General features: G+C 42.4%; 1 long non-coding RNA gene and 1 pseudogene across 2 annotated transcripts in view; both read left to right on the plus strand.

The window, feature by feature from the left end:
* Positions 1–21,571, plus strand: part of LOC310836045 (NALCN channel auxiliary factor 2 pseudogene) — an 82,112-nt pseudogene that overhangs the window by 52,602 nt on the left and 7,939 nt on the right. The gene's annotated exons all lie outside the window — the stretch shown is intronic.
* On the plus strand, positions 6,168–6,647 carry LOC310836023. Its single transcript, XR_014559842.1, has 2 exons — positions 6,168–6,397; positions 6,493–6,647. It is a non-coding gene; the product is annotated as an uncharacterized lncRNA (long non-coding RNA).

Here is a 21,571-nt window from a genome sequence, read left to right on the forward strand (position 1 = left end):
AAGAGAAAAAAAAAACCACACACATATAAATAATTGATTTTTATCCACCCTGGTATGATGGGATTTGTAATCGTATCAGCTGGCAATGATGGGAGTTAGAGTTCTGGCAGCTAGACATGAGGCAAGTTGGAGTCCGACCAGCTGGGCATGATAGGAGTTGTAGTCCTGCCAGTTTGGCATGATGGGGTTTGTGATCGTATCAGCTAGGTATGAGAGGTGGTATAGTCTGGCTGCCTAGGCATGATGGAAGTTGGAGTCCTTCTGGATAGACATGCTTGGATTTGAGATCCTATCAGCACAGAATGATGGGAAGTGTAGTGCGGGCAGAGAGTCCTGATGGGAGTTGCAGTCCTTCCTACTCAGAATGATGGGAGTTGGAGTCCTGCTGGCTATGCAGGATGGGAGTTCTGCTTTCGGCTAGGCACGCTGGGAGTTGTAGCATGGCGTCTGATTCAACGGCCCCCTTTCCATTGCAGATTTTGCTCTGGGTGCTGTCTGATTTCATATCAGACTGGAGAAATCTAAGCCAACTTCTGCACTGTTTGCATTCTTGGTCGAACCAAGTTTGATTCTTCCAGGTTAGAATCGCACGGGGAGGTTTCGTGAGTGAAGGAAGGAAGCAAGTAGGCTAGAATTTGCTGGAAAGTTGAGAAATGATTCACATTCATTGTTAACAGCTGAGCTTTCAAGGCTAGGATCTCAGGGGAATTTAGGAGGACTTTTATGTCTTGCTCCAGGTAGGTATCCCACTTCTTACGTCCGGGGGCTAAGATCAGAGGGTCCTGGAGGTGGAGTGAGCTGGGAAGCCCCAGCTGTGTGTGGAGGAAGGAGATGGCGATTGGAAGGTGGTCACTTTCGGTTCTGTTGAACACATTGAAACAATATGCCTTATCATTAAGTGCCGAGGAGGACCAGATGTAGTCTATAACGCTTGCCCCTCTCGATCCTAGAAACGTATAGAATCCCCCGGACCAGTCTTTGGGTGTGCCATGCAAGCTGTGCAGCCCGCAGTTTATGGTAAACTCCATTAGTATGATGCCAGCCCTATTGATGGTCTTATCATATGAATTCCACGTAGGAAACCACTCCTCTTCTATGAATAATTGCGACTTATGGGTGAAAGAGCTTAAATCTGCTCCGATTCTGGCATTAAAGTCCCCCATTATAAGGATCTCTGACTTTGGAAATTCAGCCACAGATTTATCGAGGATAAATCTTAAATCCTCCCAAAGCTGATTTGAATGAGAAGGGGAGGAGGTAGATGGATTATACAAGTTTACACATATGAAGTCCCCAACCGGGCTGTTAGTGATGTGTAAAGTTTGAATGGAATTACTCTCTAACCAAAAGAGAGGAGAGATATTAAGTTGAAGCTCCTGCGAAACAAATGTTACCAGGCCACCACTAGGGCGCCCATACAAATGTGTTTTGGTCGCAGGAATCACGAAGGCGTCATAGCCCAGTAGGGATGGGGGGGGGGTGACGATTCTAGGCACCAGGTCTCTTGTATACCCATAATCTGGAATTTCGCTAAAAACTCTTTCATATCCCCGCCATCCTGTTTGGACGTCCATCCCGCCACATTCCAGGATAGGACATTAAAGCAGTTTGAAGAGCGACTATGTCCTAGTCAGTTACTCTGGTTGCTGGTGGGAGAGGCATTGCCAAGGGTCTGAGACAGCGCCAGGCGTGATATTGCCGAAGGTATCGAAGGGGTGGTAATTTGATTGATGTGGCCAGCAGGGTCCTCAATAAGACCTGAGCTGTCTCTTTGCACAGTGGGTTCCTTAACGTTTATGTATTGGCTTGAAGAGGTTGCGGGTAAATAAGGTTCTACCAAAAGAGGTTGACTGGCAGAGGACGAGGATGTACAGTCATCTGACTGGGCCGCACTGATTGAAGACTCCAGGTCAGGCATAGAAGAATAGGACAATGACAGATTTCCAAGATGAGGGGCGTTTGGCGCATTGCTCTTTAAGACGGAGGGCGAGGTAGTTGATTGCAGATCTATTAGGAGAGGTGAAGGGGGACTGCATTGCGATGGTGTATGAGGAGCTTCCGCCAGGCAGACTGCCATATCATCCGTTATTGGAGTCCCAGTATTTGGGAGGGATTTCTGGGGTGTTAGCCCCTTCATGACTGCGTTACTTTGATTTAGTAGGTTACTATGACCAGATTTTGAAGAATTTTTTTCTTGAAGTACATGTGTAAGTTGCTGCTTGAGTATATCGATGGTTTACAAGCTATAAGGAACACCATTTCAGATAAAACCACAGCGGACTTTGCCACCAAACTCTGCCAATTTGTCCTTACCCACAACAACTTCAAATTCGGTGATGACCTGTTCCTTCAGATCAGCGGCACAGCAATGGGCACCCGCATGGCCCCACAATATGCCAACATCTTCATGGCAGATTTAGAACAACGTTTCCTAAACTTCTACCCACTCAAACCTCTCTTGTACCTGTGATACAATGACAATATTTTTATCATCTGGACACATGGTCAACAGACCCTGGACACCTTCCACCAGAAATTCAATGATTTTCACCCCACAATCAACCTAACAATGAATCAATCTATGCAAGAAATACATTTTTTGGACACTACTATAAAAATACAGGATGGGCGCATAGACACCACCTTATACTGTAAACCAACTGACCGACAAACATATCTACATGCCTCTAGCTACCATCCCAAACATACCAAACAGTCCATTGTATATAGCCAGGCACTACGTTACAGCCGCATCTGTTCCAATTCTACAGACAGAGACTCTCACCTAAGAGATCTACAGCAAACCTTTTTAGAACTAAAATACCCAGCAGATGAAGTTAGACAACAGATCAACAGAGCCAGACTGATACCCAGAGAGAACTTGCTGCAAGACAGACCCAAAAAAGAAAATAACAGAACACCTCTAGTCATCACATACAGCTCCCAAGTTAAAACAGTACAACGCATCATCAGAGATCTACAACCTCTCCTGGACAATGACAGTTCTCTTTCTCAAGCTCTGGGAGGAAGACCTTTCATTGCCTACAGACAGCCACCCAATCTTAAACAACTCCTAACCCACAATAATACTACAACCAGACCTAACACGGACACTGGCACCAGAGCCTGCAATAAACCCAGATGCCAACTTTGCTGCCACATACACCCGGACAACACCATTACTGGCCCCAACAACATCACACATACCATCTCAGGACTATTTAATTGCTCATCATCTAACATTGTGTATGCCATCAAATGCCAACAGTGTCCTTCAGCTCTCTATATTGGACAAACAGGCCAGACCTTACGCCAAAGAATAAACAGACATAAATCGGACATCAGGAATCACAAGACAGAGAAACCAGTAGGAGAACACTTCAATCTCCCAGGACATTCTATACAAGATCTCAAAGTAGCTGTTTTACTACAAAGGAATTTCAGAAATAGACTGGAAAGAGAAGCTGCTGAATTGCAACTTATCACCAAACTTAAAAGCATGGAGAGACCTGGTCTGAACAAAGACATTGGATTCTTATCTCATTATACATGACAAAGCCATTTTTCACCTTCTCACCCCTTGCTTTTTCCTGTAAGACCCATTGCAGTCGTTAAGAGTCGTCAACAGGCTCATCACAGCTATCTGCCAATCACCCATTCCCACCACCCTTCTGAGTAATACCCCTCCCCACCTTCTCACTATATAGAAGGGTCTGGAAACTTCTGTTTCAGTGTATCTGAAGAAGTGTGCATGCACACGAAAGCTCATACCAAGAACTAACTTAGTTGGTCTTTAAGGTGCTACTGGAAGGAATTTTTTTTGTTTTGACTATGGCAGACCAACACGGCTACCTATCTGTAAAAGGAAAGGGAGTTCATGATGGCTGGGAGTTTGTTAAGAGGGAGATAGTAAAAGCACAACTTCAGGCAATACCAATGAGACGGAAACATGGAAGGTGCCTAAAGAAGCCAGGGTGGCTATCTAAAGAACTTTTAACTGAGTTAAGATTAAAAAAGGATGTGTACAAAAAATGGAAAAGGGGGGAAACCACCAAAGAGGAATTCAAACAAATAGCCAGCACGTGTAGACACAAAGTCAGAAAAGCTAAAGCACAGAATGAACTCAGGCTTGCTAGAGAGGTTAAAAGCAACAAAAAAGGCTTTTATGGGTATGTTTGTAGCAAAAGGAAGAACAAAGAAACAGTGGGGTCACTCAGAGGAGAAGATGGTGAAATGCAAACAGGGGACACAGAAAGGGCTGAACTCCTCAATGCCTTCTTTGCCTCAGTCTTCTCCGATAAAGAAAACAATGCCCGACCTGAAGAATTTGGAGCAAATGATTCAGCAGAGGAAACACAGCCCAGAATAATTAAGGAGATAGTACAAGAATACTTGGCTAGTCTAGATGTATTCAAGTCTCCAGGGCCAGATGAACTGCATCCAAGAGTATTAAAAGAACTGGCAGATGTGATCTCAGAACCACTGGCAGTCATCTTTGAGAATTCCTGGAGAACAGGCGAAAGTCCTGGCAGACTGGAGGAGGGCAAATGTTGTCCCTATTTTCAAAAAGGGGAAAAGAGAGGACCCAAATAATTACCGCCCAGTCAGTCTGACATCAATACCAGGGAAGATTCTGGAGCAGATCATTAAGCAAACAGTCTGTGAGCACCTAGAAAGGAATGCTGTGATCACCAATAGTCAGCATGGATTTCTGAAAAATAAGTCATGTCAGACTAACCTGATCTCGTTTTTTGACAGAATTACAAGCCTGGTAGATGAAGGGAACACAGTGGATGTAGCCTACCTTGATTTCAGCAAGGCATTTGACAAGGTGCCCCATGATATTCTTGTAAAGAAGCTGGTAAAATGCGGTCTTGACTATGCTACCACTCAGTGGATTTGTAACTGGCTGACTGACCGAACCCAAAGGGTGCTCATCAATGGTTCCTCTTCATCCTGGAGAAGAGTGACTAGTGGGGTGTCTTGGGCCCAACGACTTGGATGATGGACTCAAGGGCATCCTGATCAAATTTGCAGATGACACCAAACTGGGAGGGGTGGCTAACACCCCAGAGGACAGGATCACACTTCAAAACGACCTTGACAGATTAGAGAACTGGGCCAAAACAAACAAGATGAATTTTAACAGGGAGAAATGTAAAGTATTGCACTTGGGCAAAAAAAATGAGAGGCACAAATACAAGATGGGTGACACCTGGCTTGAGAGCAGTACACGTGAAAAGGATCTAGGAGTCTTGGTTGACCACAAACTTGACATGAGCCAACAGTGTGACGTGGCAGCTAAAACAGCCAATGCAATTCTGGGCTGCATCAATAGGAGTATAGCATCTAGATCAAGGGAAGTAATAGTGCCACTGTATTCTGCTCTGGTCAGACCCTCACCTGGAGTACTGTGTCCAGTTCTGGGCACCACAGTTCAAGAAGGACACTGACAAACTGGAACGTGTCCAGAGGAGGGCAACCAAAATGGTCAAAGATTGCCGCATTGTGAAACGCGCTGCTTATGGACAATGTAATTTTTGACAGCTAACTCTGCAAGAGAGATACATTGTTTTTGTCTGGTTTCTCCTGATTTTAAGGTAACTGAAACTAACTGAAATTGAAACTGTTGCTTATTTTGTTAAATGGGGGACTAGAAAGAGTTATTTTAATGCAACAAGTATTGACTGTTACTGTGTCCCCCTAGAGGAAGTTTGAAATTGTTACAACTGGCCAGGGGAATTTTCCACTTCAAAACAAACTCTGGCCGTGGGATTGACCTTGGGCTCCAGTTAAAGTGTTATGGCAGATGGAAAAGAAAAAATAGACTTGCTTCAAGAAAAAACAACAAGGTCTGGTAAATCGTGGCAGCAGCGAAGAGCATCAGCATCTGGCCCTTCTGCACCACCAGGGGCAGCATCTGTTCAACTTAAGTCAAAAGGAATGGTATCTGAAGATGTTTTAGCTCTGGCATTAGGCAAAATCAATGAATCTTTGGAAAAATTAAGTAAACAAGTAGCTGAAGCATCAACTAAAATTGATCAAAACACTACAAGCATTAATAATTTGGGACAGAAGGTGAATACTAATACAGAAACTATTGAGAAATTGCTACAGGAATCTACTTTGACCCGAAAGACAGCTGAAGAAGCAAAGGAAAAAGCAGAAGATACCACCGATATGTAGGCAACTCGAGGACCATAGGTCAATGTTGTCTATGATTGAATTGAAGGAAAAACAAACAAACTTGAGGATCAGGGCCGTACCTGAACTTGAGAAAGACAACCTAAGTGACTTTCTTATGCAGGAATTTGCAGACTTTTGGAACCTAGATTCAGAGAATCAAGACTTTTAGATAGTAAGTGCTTTTAGGCTTGGAAGGGGGGGGGAGAACAGGGTGAGAGACTGTTTGATCACCCTCCGAACAAAAGAGGAGAGAGATAAAATCTTGAGTCTGCATTTTCAGAAGACCTTGGAAATACATCAATCAAGAGTGGAGATATTTAAAGACATCCCGAAATACCTTCTGGATCTTAGGTCCAACTACGGAGATCTGGTTGCCCTGCTGAGAAGTAATAGAATTGTCTTCAGGTGGGAATTTCCCCAAGGCCTATCCTTTAGCTTTAAAGGAAGAAAGATAAAAATAAGATCAGTGGACGATAAAGAAAGATTTTTGAAAGATCACGGAGAAGACCTGCAGAAAGAATCTGGAGAAGAGCCAAGAGCACTAAAAACAGGAATACTAGACATAGCAACACTACCTTTTGGATTGGACAACTCAGAGAAAGTGATACCACCGACAGAACAAGAACAAACACTGGGTGCAGTTGGAGGAAAAGCAAAGTAACTACATCATGGCTCTGCAACTATTAAGTTGGAACATTAATGGTTTTAACTCCCCACAGAAAAGGAAAAAAAGTCTTTCATTTATTAAAAAAGGAACAATTGGACTTGATTTGTTTACAGGAAACACATGTGATAAGGCTACACAGAAAAGTATTGATTAATAAAAGATTGGGTCAAGAGTTTATCTCATCGGACAAAGTTAAAAAAAGAGTAGTGATTTATGCAAAAGAGAGCCTATCACCGAAATTTATCTTCAAAGATGATCAAGGAAGATTTGTGGCAATTGAAATTCAAACACAAGGAGAGAAATTTTTGATAGTAGGAGTTTATGCACCAAATGAGGGGAAATCTGAATTCTTTAAAAAGTTGCATGAGACCTTGTTGGACTATCTGGACTATAATATCATCATGATGGGAGATATGAATGGAGTGGTATCTACAAATATGGACAAGGCACAGAGACAGGTAGTTACCAAGGACGGCAGACTACCAAAAACCGTTTTTGAGATGACTGACAATATGGACTTAGTTGACATTTGGAGAACAAAGAACCCCTTGGGTAGAGAGGGAACTTTCTTCTCTGAAGCCAAAATGACATGGACAAGAATTGACCAAATTTGGATAACTAGAGGACTGGCTCCAAAGACTAGAAAAGTGGAAATTTGTTAATTTCTTGCCACACCTTGTTATAATTGTCTTCCACTAAATTTATATTTTTCGGGGATATCCAAATTCCCAGGTATTTTACCTTATTCACGACCTTAATACCTATTTTTTGCTCCAGCTGAATTTTAACATGCTCATCCAGGTTCTTTATTAAAATTTTAGTTTTTTTCCTATTTAGTTTAAATCCTGACAGTTTACCAAATTCCTCTAGAAGTTCTATTACACTACTGGCACTATCCACTGGGTTCTCTAAAGATAAGACCAAATCATCAGCATAAGCCTTTAATTTATACTCTTTTTCTCCGATTCTTATCCTCCTTACATTTGATGTTTCCCTTATTTTATTTGCTATTACTTCCAAAACCATGATAAATAACAGGGGTGACAATGGACATCCCTGTCTTGTACCTTTCATAATCATAAAGGACTTGGAGAGATTGTTATTAATAATCAACCTGGCCCGTTGCCCTGAGTATATTGCCTTTATGCCTTCCATATAAGGACCTTCTATTCCTACCGTTTTCATACATTGTAGTAGAAATTTCCAAGAAACATTATCGAAGGCCTTTTCGGCATCAATAAAAATCAAGGCTGCCGGGATGTCTGTCCTCATGTCTAAATATTCAATAATGTCTAAAATGTGCCGGACGTTATCTTTCTGTTGCCTATTAGGGAGGAATCCCGCTTGGTCTTTATGGATATAGTTCTTTAAATACTTCTTAAGTCTATTTGCCAAAATATCTGCAAAGATCTTATAATCGCTATTAAGTAGAGAGATTGGCCTATAGTTTCTTATATCTGTTTTTTCAATTTCCGTTTTTGGTATTAAGGTGATATATGCCTCTTTCCAAGAATCAGGGGTCCTCCCTCCTTGGAAGATATTGTTAATAACTTCCGTGAGCACCGGAGCTAGGTATTCCCCTAACGTTTTATAATATTTAGAGGACAGACCGTCCGGTCCGGGGGCCTTTCCGGGCTTCATCCTCTTAATAGCCTCCTTGATCTCATCTACTGTAATCTTCTTATTTAATTGTGCACTATCCTCTTCTGTTAGGTATTTCCCTCCACATTGATCCAGGTAATTTCCTATTTCTACACTGTCTTCTTCTCCTTTTTCGTACAGCTTCTCAAAGAATTGGATAAACCTTTTTTCTATTTCATCTGGGTCTTCTATAGTCTTATCCTCCATTATTAATTTATTAATCACATTTTGTTTATTCCTTTTTCTTAACTGCCATGCAAGTAGCTTCCCCGTTTTATTTGCTGACTCAAAGTATTTCTGCTTCATAAATTTAATTCTCCATTCTACCTCTTGGTTTAATAAGGCTGAATATTGTGACTGCAGCATTTTAGAGGTTTGGTTAATCCTTTCGTCTCCCGGGTTTATAGTCAGTTTCCTCTCACAATCTTTTAACTGGGAAAGGATGTCCTCTTTCTTTTGTTCCGTTAGTTTCCTTCTATGACTATTTTGTTGTATTAAAAAGCCCCTTAGGACTGCCTTGCCGGCGTCCCATACTATATCTATGGGGGTATCCCTATTCAGATTTAAATCAAAGTAATTTTTCAGAATACTTTTGGCCTTTTCAGTCACCTCTTCGATTTCGAATAGGTGTTCATTCATCCTCCACCTATATTGTCCCTTTGCTTCATTTTTTATTTCCAAAACTAAAGGGCAGTGATCAGAGAGGATCCTGGGTAACTAGAGGACTTTGGATAACTAGAGGACTGGCTCCAAAGACTAGAAAAGTGGAAATTTGTCCTAAAACGTGCTCCGACCATAATGCTGTGAAAATGGAGATGAAACTAACACCAACTGGCTCCTTCAGATGGAGGATGAATGACACCTTGTTTAGAGACGAAGAGGTTACCAAGAAGGCCCAAAAAACTTCGAGAGGTTATTTTGAGATAAATATGAATACTACCGTTGAAAAAAGAGTAATCTGGGACGCAAGTAAAGAGGTTATGAGGGGGTTTCTTATTCAACAGAATGCAATAAAGAGGAGAACTCAAAATGAGAAAAAAGATAAAATTTTGGAGAAAATAAAAGGTGAGAAGAAACTGAGAGCGAAACCAAAATCACAAGAGATTCTGAGAGAAATAAAGCTACATCAAGTTCAATATATGAAAATGATGAATCAGGAAATAGAGTGGAAAATTAAACAGATGAGACAAAAGACATTTGAATCGGCTAATAAATGAGGGAAATTGTTAGCCTGGCAAATGAAAAATAGACAAAAACTTAATACCATTACAAATTTGGAAGTGGAAGGAAAGAATATACAGAATCCAGTGGAGATTAGAAAATGTTTCCAGAGATACTTTAAACAATTATATACACAAGGGCCACAGAAAGAGATTGATATAGATCAATTTTTAAAAACAAATGGACTACAAAAAATCTCTCAAGAAAATAAGTTAATGTTGAACTAGAAAATAATGGAACAGGAGGTAGAAGGTGCTATCCAGAATATGCAACTGGGTAAATCTCCATGGCCGGACGGTTTAACTTCAAGATATTATAGATCTTTGAAAGAGTGGATAATTCAACCACTAAAGGAAGTTTGTAATGGAATTTTGGAGGGGGAAAAAGCACCAGAGTCGTGGAAGAAAGCTTACATTACACTTATATCGAAAATTGAGTCTGAGAAGACACAACTTAAGAACTACCGCCCCATATCTCTGCTTAATGTGGATTACATCCTACGTCGGTCCTGTCCGAGGAGAGCCAGAGAGGCCGGGCAGGATGTCTCCAAGGTCACTTCCCATGGCAGTCAGCCAAGTCCTCGTGGCAGCCAGGCAGGTTTCCATGGCAGCCAGTCTAGGAGAGGAGGCCAGTGTGGGAATGCGAAGGGAGGACGTGACAGAGGAAGTGAGAAGGACGGTTCTTCTTATCACCTAGCTGCCTCTATGGCAACGCTAAGGGACAACTCCAGTGAGGGCAGCATGCTGCGTTGGGTCATCGACTCAGGAGCCAGCCATCACCTGATGCCTTCGCCACCTAGTGGTGAAATGTGGAACTGCAGGGCTGTTTCAATTGGGAAAACAGTCACTCTTCCTGATGGCTCACAGAGACAATTAACCACTGCTGGCAATGTGTTTGTTTCTTTTTTACAGGCAGAGATGGAGGTCTACGTTGTGCCAGAAATGCATTGTTGTCTTTTATCTGTATCTGCTCTTGTAAAGGAGGGTTATAAGGTTTGCTTTGCAAATGATGTCTGTTCTATTTCCAGGGGTGGGAAACAACTGGTCAAAGTTGCATGTCAGAACAACCTCTTTGTTCTGGAGACACCTCTGGAGGGTAAGGGGGATGCTGAGACAGCACAGGCGAAGTGTGCTAACGTTCCCACACATGATTCGTGTGCTCACTTGTGGCACAGGAGAATGTCGCATAGCTGTTGGAAATATATCCAGAAGTTGCCCGAATGCACTGAAGGTTGCAAAATGAAAGCATGTGATAAATTCCTGGATTGTAGGGCATGCAAAAGAGCAAAGGTAAAAAGGTGCAGTTATCCCAGATCGGAAAGGGTAACCACAAGGCCTTTTGAGGTTGTGCATACAGACCTTTGTGGTCCCATGCCAGTGCCGAGTCTGGGCGAGGCCAGGTTTGTGCTTACGCTGACAGATGATTTTTCTAGGACCGGCTGGGTTTTCTCGCTGAAACGGAAAAGCGAGGCGGCACAACTGATCAAAGACTGGGTTGCGGAGGTGGAACTACAGTTTTCCACCAAGGTGCAGAGTTTTCAGAGTGACCGAGGCGGAGAGTTCACCGGGTCTGCTCTGCAGAATTTCTTCCGCCAGAAGGGAATACGTCACAGGTTGACGGTTGCTTCTTCTCCTCAGGAGAATGGTGTAGCAGAGCGCAGGAACAGAACGCTAGCTGAGGCAGCTGACGCTCTACTGTTTGACTCTGGTTTGCCTCAGAGCTTTTGGGCTGAAGCTTGGAAGGTGGCCAACTTCACTTTGAACAGGTCCTATAGCTCTGTTGTAGGAGACACACCCTATTTTCTACTGCACCGGAAGAAGCCTAAGGTGCATTTCTTCTGTGTGTTTGGTTGCGAAGCTTGGGTGCTTGTGCCAAAGGCTCAATGAAAGAAAGGTGACCCGAGGTCCCGGAAAATGTTCTTTTGTGGGTACGAGCCTGCGACAAAAGGGTGGAGGTTTGCCTATCCAGAAGGTGATCAGTCCAGGATTCTAGTCAGCAGAAGTGCTGAGTTCTATGAACAGAGTGGTTGGTCAAGGATCCATCCGAATCCTGACGTTCTCTCAGAGTGTCTGTTTGACTCTGATGAGGAGGGAGAGTTAGAAGCTGAACCTGTTGATGAGGACCAGGTCTCTGACCAGGGTCAAGAACAGGGAGGGGCATCTCCACAGGTTGTTAAAAGAGAGCCCAAGAGTGAGCCTTCGTCTCCCATTAGAAAAGTGCAAAAGGCCCGAAGACGCAGTAAGTCAGAGGGGGAGTCTTTTGAGGTCAAGGACACACTTGCTGGCCCCAGTGGGTCAGAGGGAGCACCTGAGACAGTGCTCAGACATTCCGCACACACCACAAAGGGGGTACCACCTGAGAGATTTGAGGTCACCAGTGTGTGGGTTGGTTTATCGCAGTGCGAACCTGAGAGTTTTGAGGAGGTTCAACAGTTGCCTGAAGCAGATGCCAGGAAGTGGCAAGATGCAATGGGAAAGGAATTGAACTCAATGAGGTCTGTAGATGTGTGCTCGACCACGAAGCTGCCAGAGGGCAAGCAGGCCGGTGCACAGACAGATAGACAGGTGCAAGGTTTTGCCAAAGAGCTTGGTAAGAAGTTTAAGCTCAAAAACCTTGGTCCCGTTCAGGTTAATCTAGGCGGTAGGATAGACAGGTCTGAGAACGGAAGTTTCTTGCTCCGTCAGAAAGGCAAGATTGAGCAGTTGCTTGAGAAGTTCTGGATGTCTGACTGTGCAGGGGTCAGAACGCCCATGGAGACCAACTTCGTGAAGGACAGTCAGCTTGGGGAGCGTTCTGAGTTCCAAAACCCTGGGGTGTTTCAGTCAGCGCTAGGGAGTCTGTTGTATCTCTCTCAGTGGAGCAGACCAGACATAGCGTTTGCTGTGAATCTGCTCAGCAGGGAGGCTACAAAGCCCAGTGTGAATGCCTGGCAAGGCATCAAGAGAGTGTTGAGGTATTTGCAGGATACCAAAGAGTTTTGCCTCACGTTGTCAGCTGAAGGTGACGCACGGCTTACGTGCTGGAGTGACAGCGATTCGGCATCTCTTGGAGACAGGAAGTCTGTGTCTGGGCTGGTGGTAAAGTTCGGGGAATCCCTGGTTGGGTGGAAGTCCCGGAAGCAAAGTCTTATTGCACTTTCTTCCACTGAGGCTGAGTTCAGTGCGTTGTCAGATTTGTGCAGAGAGTTGGAGTTCTACCGGTGATTGATCCAAGAGATATGTGGGGATTGTTACTTGCCCATAACTATTTGGGGTGAGTTGTACTCACAGTTCCCCTCAGGATGCGAGACGAGAGGGGGTGTGAGGAGAATCAGAACTTACAGGGTTAAACAGTTCTGTGTGACGTCTCACATTCTGAGGCGTGGTTATGTTCACATACGGGAATCTTCCTTTGTGTGAGTTTCCCTTTCGTTTTTGGCTGAGAGACGAAAAGGATGTCTGCTCTCTCGCCGGGCTGATTTATGATGTTTTTCTTCTCATTAAAAGACTGTTGGAGATTAGCAAGAAGCTGTGTCCAGTCTGATTTATTATCCACACACAAAGGCAACAGTTTCTCCTGCTGCAAACTCTGCTAAACGACTTTGCAAAGAGAGCTGAGGGGAGCTCAAGTTTTTCTATCGGTACAGACGTCCGATCGGCGCAGCAGAAGCGTGCCGGACGCCATCTTATCTTCACAGATTTGCCCTGCCAGACCTTAAACTTTATTATGAATCAGCAGCATTTTGCTGGCTGAAAGAATGGCTGCTTCTTGAGAACACAGACATTTTGGATTTAGAAGGTTTCAATAATGTATTTGGGTGGCATGCATATTTGTGGTATGACAAGGTCAAAGCACATAAAGCATTTAAAAACCATATTGTCAGGAAAGCATTGTTCAATGTCTGGATAAGATATAAAGACTTACTTGAAAATAAAACCCCAAGGTGGCTATCACCGATGGAAGCGAAGGCTCAGAAAAAGCTCAATATGGAGGCCAAATGGCCGAAATATTGGGAGATTTTGGAACAAGAAGGAGATAAATTGAAATTGCAGAGCTTTGAGAAACTAAAAGATAAAGTGCGAGATTGGCTTCATTATTATCAAATAAGGGAGGCTTATAATCTAGACAAGAAAATTGGCTTCCAGGTGGAAAAATCAAAATTGGAAACAGAACTAGATCCCAAAACTAAGCTATTATCAAGAATGTATAACTTGCTGTTGAAATGGAATACTCAGGATGAAACGGTTAAATCTGCTATGATAAAATGGGCACAAGATGTTGGACATAACATTATGTTGGCTGACTGGGAACAGTTATGGACCACAGGTATGAAATTTACGGCATGTAATGCCTTAAGAGAGAATATTATGAAAATGACCTCTTCTGAAAGCCGGCGGGGGGCAAAAGTCTTTGTCCCCCCTGCCTGCCTTCCCGAGAGAGCGGAGAAACGGGAGAGCGGAGAAAAAAGGACCTCTTCTGAAAGCGGACGGGGGGCAAAAGTCTTTGCTCCCCCCCCGCCTGCCTTCAAAAGCCGTCCGGGAGCATTTTAAAATCGCCCCGGGACAGCGGAGGAATTCTCCGCTGTCCCGGGGTGATTTAAAAGCCCCCGGGAAGGCAGGCAGGGGGGACAAAGACTTTTGCCCCCCGCCCGCCTTCAGAAGAGGTCCTGGAGAATTCCTCCGCTGTCCCGGGGCGATTTTAAAATGCTCCCGGACGGCTTTTGAAGGCAGGCGGGGGGGGGAGCAAAGGCTTTTGCCCCCCGCCCGCCTTCAGAAGAGGTCCAGTCTTTGCTCCCCCCCGCCTGCCTTCAAAAGCCATCCGGGATAGCGGGAAGCGCTTCCCTGCTATCCCGGACTGCTTTTAAAATGCTGGCGGTGGGGAGCAAAGCCTTTCGGCCCCCGCCGGCCTTCCTGGACCTCTTCTGAAGGCCGGAGGGGGGGAAAAGGCTTTGCTCCGCACCGCTAGCATTTAAAAGAGGTCCCCGGAGATTTCCCTATGGGCTTTCTTCTTGCGAAGCAAGCCCATAGGGAAATTCATTTTGCGAAGCGCCTCCAAAACGGAAAACCCTTTCGTCTAGCGGGTTTTTCGTCTTGCGAGGCGTTCGTCTTGCGGGGCACCACTGTAACATCTTTGGCAACACGCTCATCTTTACCGTGGATATTCTTCCCCAAAATGATAATTTCATTCTGCCCCACACCTCCAGGTCCTTTTTTATTCCCTTCCAAACCGGAATAGAATTATTTTGATACAAATCAATATTCTTGGATGATAACCAAATTCCCAAGTATTTTACCTTTTTCACCACCTCTATCTCCGTTTGTTGCTGCATTGTTTCAAACTTAGTTTGTTCCATATTTTTCACAATCATTTTGGTCTTTCTCTTATTCAGTCTAAATCCAGCTACCTTTCCAAATTGTTCCATCTCCTCCAATACCTCTTTTACACTTTCTATTGGTTCTTCCATAGTCATTACCAAATCATCGGCAAAAGCTTTAACTTTATACTCATTTTGACCAACTGTCACCCCTTTTATTTGTTTGTTTTGTCTAATTGCATTTAAAAAGACTTCCAGAACCGTTATAAATTTATAACAATGGCGAAAGTGGGCAACCTTGTCTTGTTCCTTTAGATATTTTTATATCTTCGGTAATAACATTGTTAACTATCAATTTAGCTCTCTGTTCTGTGTAGATTGCCTTTATACCATTGAAAAACTCTTTCCCCACCTCCATATATTCTAAATTTTTCAACATAAACTCCCATATAATATTGTCAAAGGCCTTTTCAGCGTCCACAAACATTAAAATTGCTTGTTTATCATTCCTAGCAGTCAGATATTCTAAGACATTAATTATATTTCTTATATTATCTTTCATTTGTCTGCCTGGTAGGAAACCTGCTTGATCCTTATGTATAAGTCTTGTTAGTATCCTTTTCAATCTCTTCTCTAAAATTCTCGCAAATATCTTGTAGTCCGTATTCAATAGTGAAATAGGCCTATAGTTTTTAATTTGAGTTAAATCCGAATCCTGTTTGGGGATCAGTGTAATATATGCTTCTTTCCACGTATCTGAAATGTCTCTTTCTTTTAAAATGTTATTCATGACTTCCATCAAAGGGATCATCAACACGTCTTTCATTTCTTTATAATAACTTGATGTAAATCCATCAGGTCCCGGAGCTTTCCCTCTCTTCAACTCTTTTATCACCTCTTTTATTTCCTCTTTTTCTATTGGGGCATTCAGCTGGTCTTTTTGGTCTGTCGGGATCTTCTGCACCATTTTGTCTCTTAAATATCTTTCTATTTTCTTCATATTATTCCTTTCTTTATTTCTATATAGTTGCCTATAAAAGTCCTAGAATTCTTTCCTAATTTCTTTCAGATTAGCTGTCTCTTCACCATTTATCCTAATTTTATTGATTGTGCTCTGCTCCTTTCTCTTTTTAAGTTGCCACGCAAGCCATTTTCCTGATTTGTTTGCGAACTCAAAGTTTTTCTGCCTTAACCTTTTAATATTCCATTCGACTTCTTTATTTATTATCATTGCAAATTGAGTTTGGAGAATCTTGATTTCCTGCTTGATCTTCAAATTGTTTGGCTTCTTAATCAGTTTTTGCTCATTGTCCATAATCTGCCTTAGAATTTATTTTTTCCTTTTTTCCTTGTTTTTATTCTTCAATGAGTTCTGCTGGATAAAAATCTGAGATTACTTTGGCTTGTATTTCGATTTGTTGGATTCTTGGAGTCAATTCGTTCGATACCCATTCTTGACATTGACTGATTTGGTTCTGAATAGTACGTAAATTGTTTCTCCAATGGGTGTCTAAGTCTCCAAATATCAATCAGATTACAATTCTTTGTCATCGTGAAAAATGTCTTAGGCAGTTTCCCTTCTTTATTCTTTACGTCCCTTAGTCTGTCCATTTCCAATGATACCACGCCATTCATGTCTCCCATTATTATAATTTTCTGATCCATATGTTCAAATAGTTTTTCCTCCAATACTTTATAAAAATCAGTCTTATTTCCATTTGGTGCATAGATCCCGACAATTATTAATTTTTCGCCTTGCCATTTGATTTGAACTGCTATGATTCTTCCTTCCTCCTCTTTAAATATTTGGTGAGATTCAATTTTGTTTTTGATATATAAGACAACTCCCCTTTTTTTTCTCTTTATCCGAAGATATAAATTCATTCCCAAGTCTTTTGTTGATCAGAATTTTCCTGTGTCTTTTTGCCACATGAGTTTCTTGCAAACATATAATGTCCAGATTTTCCTTTTTTTAAAAAAGTTCAATTTTATTCCGTTTCCTCTTATCATTCATTCCATTAATATTCCAATTCCATAATTTTAACGCCATGATACCTTCCAATTAAATAAATTTAGTTTATTTCCTTATAATCTGTCTACCTCTTCTTCCTCGTCCTCTACTTCTTCTTCCGATTTCTTTCCATTCTGTTCATCTTCCTCTCCTGATTCAGACTCCTCCTTGGATCCTGCTCCTCCCTCTGCTCCCTTGGTCTCTTCTTCTCCCACCTGTAATTCCTTGTATCTTCTCGTAAATTTCCCTATTTCCTCTGGGCTTGTCAATCTTCTTTTCTTGCCTTTATAGAAGAACGAGACTCCCTCCGGAAATTCCCATCTGAAGTCAATCTTATTTTTCTTGAGGATCTGCACCAATGGTTTATATGGGTCTCTTCGTTTCAACAGCCTTATTGGTATATCTTTAAAGATGATTATGTAATTCCCGTCTATATATAACCTTTTCTCTCTATTTCTCTGTAAAATCAAATTTCTCATCTCTCTGTCCTTGAAAGTAATCAAACAGTCTCCAGGAAATTTCTTTGCTTTACTTGTCCTTACTTTCATTCTGAATGCATTCTGTACTGTTTTGGCTCTTCTTCCTCTGGCATCTCCAACCACTGTGCAATTTCCGTTGTCAGTCTCTCTCCTATATTCTCATTCTGTGCTTCCGGCACTGATCTCAGCCTCAAGTTCACTTCCCTCTGTCTCAGTTCATTCATAGCAATCAAGTCTTTTATTTCTTCCTGTGTTTTGTTTATTTCCACCATCTCACTCTTCATCCTTTCTTCCTCCTGTTTCATCTCTCTCATTTCTGATTTTGTCCTCTTCAACCCCTCATCCACTCTTTTAGATACCTCTTTTATCTGCCCTTTCAGTTCATTAACTGTCTCATCAATTTTTCTGTCCAATTTTGTCTCCAGATTTTTCTCACTTTGTTTTATCTCTGCAAACATTTTCAATATTTCCGTTCTAAATTCCGTTTCTTGCTTTGAAGTTCTCCTATCTGTTGACGTCCCCCCCTCTGCCCCTTTTTTCGGCAGGTGTGACATTTCTTTCCCAAAATATCCCAATATATCCAATCAAAACAATAACAAACAAATTTCTCCTATTAATTATTTGGTTCAAAGTTAACAAATATTGCTTAAACAATTTCACAATATAACATCCTAAAAAGACAAAATACAGTTTCTTAATGTTGATCCAAAGTTTTTAGGGCAATGTGGAGGGATTAATAAAAGTAATGATTTTTGTAAAAGAAAATACTTCCACAGCTGAACGTTGTAGAATAACCAATGTTCTGTGCCAAAGTTTAATTAGCTCCTAGACTTCTTGCCCCCACTCGGGCTAATCCTCAAATAAGACAAGAAAAAGGAGAACCAAAAATAGCTTGCATAGAGAACTTGAATTGTAATCCAAATTGTAATCCAGATAATTGAGTTGTAATCCAAATTGTAATCCAGATTGTAATCCAAATTGTAATCCAAGAAACTCAAATTATAATCCGACTGTACTTTCCAACCATGGTTATTTCCTGAAAGAGGCAGAAAAAATAATTTAAAAAAAATAAAAATAAAAAAATACCAAAATGGCAAGAGTATTTAAACTGTATAAATTCTATTTAATAATCCAAGAGGTTTTATAGAGGAATATAATTGTCAGAGAGGATGAGGTGTTATGATTTATAATTCCGAACAGGACATTCCATAGGAAATAATGCGAAAGAAACAATTCAGGGAGAAGGAGGCCCAGCAGGAAGCAGATATTCCTCCAGTCCAAAATTATACCAATAACAAAGGGAAATTCTGAAAAACAAGTTGTAATGTCTCATTCCATCCACTAGGAAACTCCAATCCACTTTAATAACTTTTTAATAAGGAATTGCCAAATAACCAAAGTTAATTTAAAATTAGCTTTTCCAATATAAAAAACCAAAAAAAGAAAAAAAAGAATATGACCAAAATCCACACACAAAAAAAGATGTGGGGAAATAGATTAGTTCTTCTTTCTCTGCCACTATACCCTTTTCGTTGAGTTAAAATGGAGTCGGAAGCTCTTCTTCTGGCGTAACAGTTTAATCTTGAAAGTACAAGTGGGAAGACAGTTCAGTCCTTGTATATCCTCAGTTACATCTAAGACCTCTATTTTGTCTCAATAGTTACCTTCTGTTCCCCCTTGACGTTTCACCTCTTCTCAAAAGTAGTTACGTTTAAACTTTTAACTTAGTTTCAAACAGTCTCTAATAGTTAGGGAGAAACGGAAACAATAGCCGCTAGCGGCACTCACTTTCGTTTTCTGGCTCTGCTTACGGTGCTGCGTCTGTGCTGATTTCAGATGACAGCTGAACTCGAAATCTTCTCCTTTTTTAATTCGGAACTTCCCTTAATACTTTTCAATCCAATTTTAGAGGTTTCAAGTCCGAATTTCTTAGTTTCAAGAGCGGAGCGCTGTTCCTTTCAAGCTCAGGGCTTCGCTATTCAGCCGTAGCAATGGCTTCCCGATAGCCTGCTATCCCGTTCCGCCGCACTCTTCACCTCTTTTTCAGAGGCTACCTGACGGCCGGATGGGCAGCTTTTAGGCACTGCCAGGAACCTGAACCTCTGGATACCCACCAGAGGCTTAACAGGGGGGGGGGGTTCGCCCTAAAACCCCCCTTTTGCGGCCGAAATAGCCAGGGTTTCTCTCCCAGAGAGATCCCTCACTTGTATCGGGCTCGCGCTCCACCGGATGTCCCCCTTACTGTCCATTCCATCTAGTCCATCAACCTGGTAATCTTATGTCCGAGGCTCTTAAGTCTTTTCCATGTCCCTTCTGCAGATCTTCTTGTTTGTACTTGCACTTTACCTTGTCTTTTGTTGATCTCTTTCTTAATTTATTTCCTTTCTCATTGAGGAGTAGGTCTCGGGGATGTTCCAACTCGAAAATATCTCCATCTCTCCTCAGCAGATCGGCCCATTCCCCACAGTCCCATTCCCCACAGTCAACAGTGTAATCCAGAAGATATTTAAAGGCATGTTTCAAAGCCCCTCCAAACTTAAGGGCCCCCACAACCCCAGACCCCCCCTGGCCCACTCCAAATTCAGCCTTCAACAACAACGGCTTATGCTCCTGTAGGGCCTCGGGCCTCTCCATTTCTGTTACTTGAAGTTCAACAGCAGCCTCCTCCATTATCATCTGCGTTTGCACTTGCTCTGTCAAAACAGGTTCCTGGGTTGGCTCCTGGATGGTTTCTGTATAAATATTCGCTGTTTGTCCAAAGTTTTTGACTGCAACAGTAATCAAATCCAACTTCTCATGCATCTGCTCCAACAAAGCGCTTGTCTTGCAAAAAGCAAGCACCAAAACTTCTTCCAAACACATTTTTATTCAAGGTCACAGTCTGGTCCCACGATCCTAATCTCCACAGCTGTAAAGTCCCCAGATCGACTCCAGCAACAATTTAACAAGCTCCCTCTAGAGCAGTGTTTCCCAACCTTGTGCCTCCAGATGTTTTTGGCCTACAACTCCCATCATCCCTAGCTAGCAAGACCAGTGGTCAGGGATGATGGGAGTTGTAGGCCAAAAACATCTGGAGGCACAAGGTTGGGAAACACTGCTCTAGAGGAGACAATTTCTATTTGTATCCATCTTTTGAAAACAGGTCCAACAAAAGAAAATTACTTTCATTTTTCAGATTTTTTGTTTCTTTTAAATGCAAAAGGCAACATTGGAATCAATTTGTTTCTCTTCTTTAACTATCTGTCAAAAGATGTTCCATTCACGGTCAGTGAACTTCACCAAAAATCTCTGTCTCTGACACCCCGTTCCCAGGTTTGAGACAGTGGAAATTTATCTTTCTTTACTCTCTCTCCTGCAGGCTTGAACAGTCAAAATTCCCCCTCTTTACTCCTGCTTCCAAGAGGGGTTTAGATGGTTAAAACAGGAGGAATTTTAAACCTTTATGTACAACTTTCCAGACTTTAGCTTGCACAATTTTTGCTTCAGACTATTTACAAAAGCGGAAGGCGGACTTCCTGTTTAGGACCTTCCCGCTTGAGTGCCAAATTAAAATGTTTCTTAGCCCAATTTTCCGTTCTACTCACAGGTACTTGTTTAGAGTCCAATTGTCCACAGGAAAAAGTCAGCGCTCTCCGGCAACGGCTGTGCGGCTTCACTCCGTAAAAATAGCGGTCGATTCAAAACACCGCGCCGCTCACCCCGCGTCGCTTCGGATCCCCGAAAAAGGGGTTTCCTTGCGTGTAGGGGGGCGCTCCTGGTGTCAGCCGAATCCCACGTTCCCAGACTTCCTCCGCCTGGGATTTTTAAAGGGTCTCCGCCTTTGCCGCGGCAGCAAGACCCGATTTTCGCGGAGCGGGTTCCTCTGGATCAGAGGAATTCCGCCATTGCCGATGGCGCAGACCCGGAAGTCCTGGAATGGAGTTTTTCCAAGCCTCTGAAGCTGCTGAGTGCCCAAAGTTAAATCGGCAAAATTATGAGACTTGGGCAAGTTGCTGTGAGAGCTTGCTGCGACAGTTTGGAGTGTGGCATACTGTGCGTGAAGCCCCTCCAGTTCCTCTGACAGATAGATGGAG

This window comes from Podarcis gaigeae (genome assembly GCF_964106915.1).
Source record: "Podarcis gaigeae genome assembly, chromosome: W".
NCBI lineage: Eukaryota > Metazoa > Chordata > Lepidosauria > Squamata > Lacertidae > Podarcis > Podarcis gaigeae.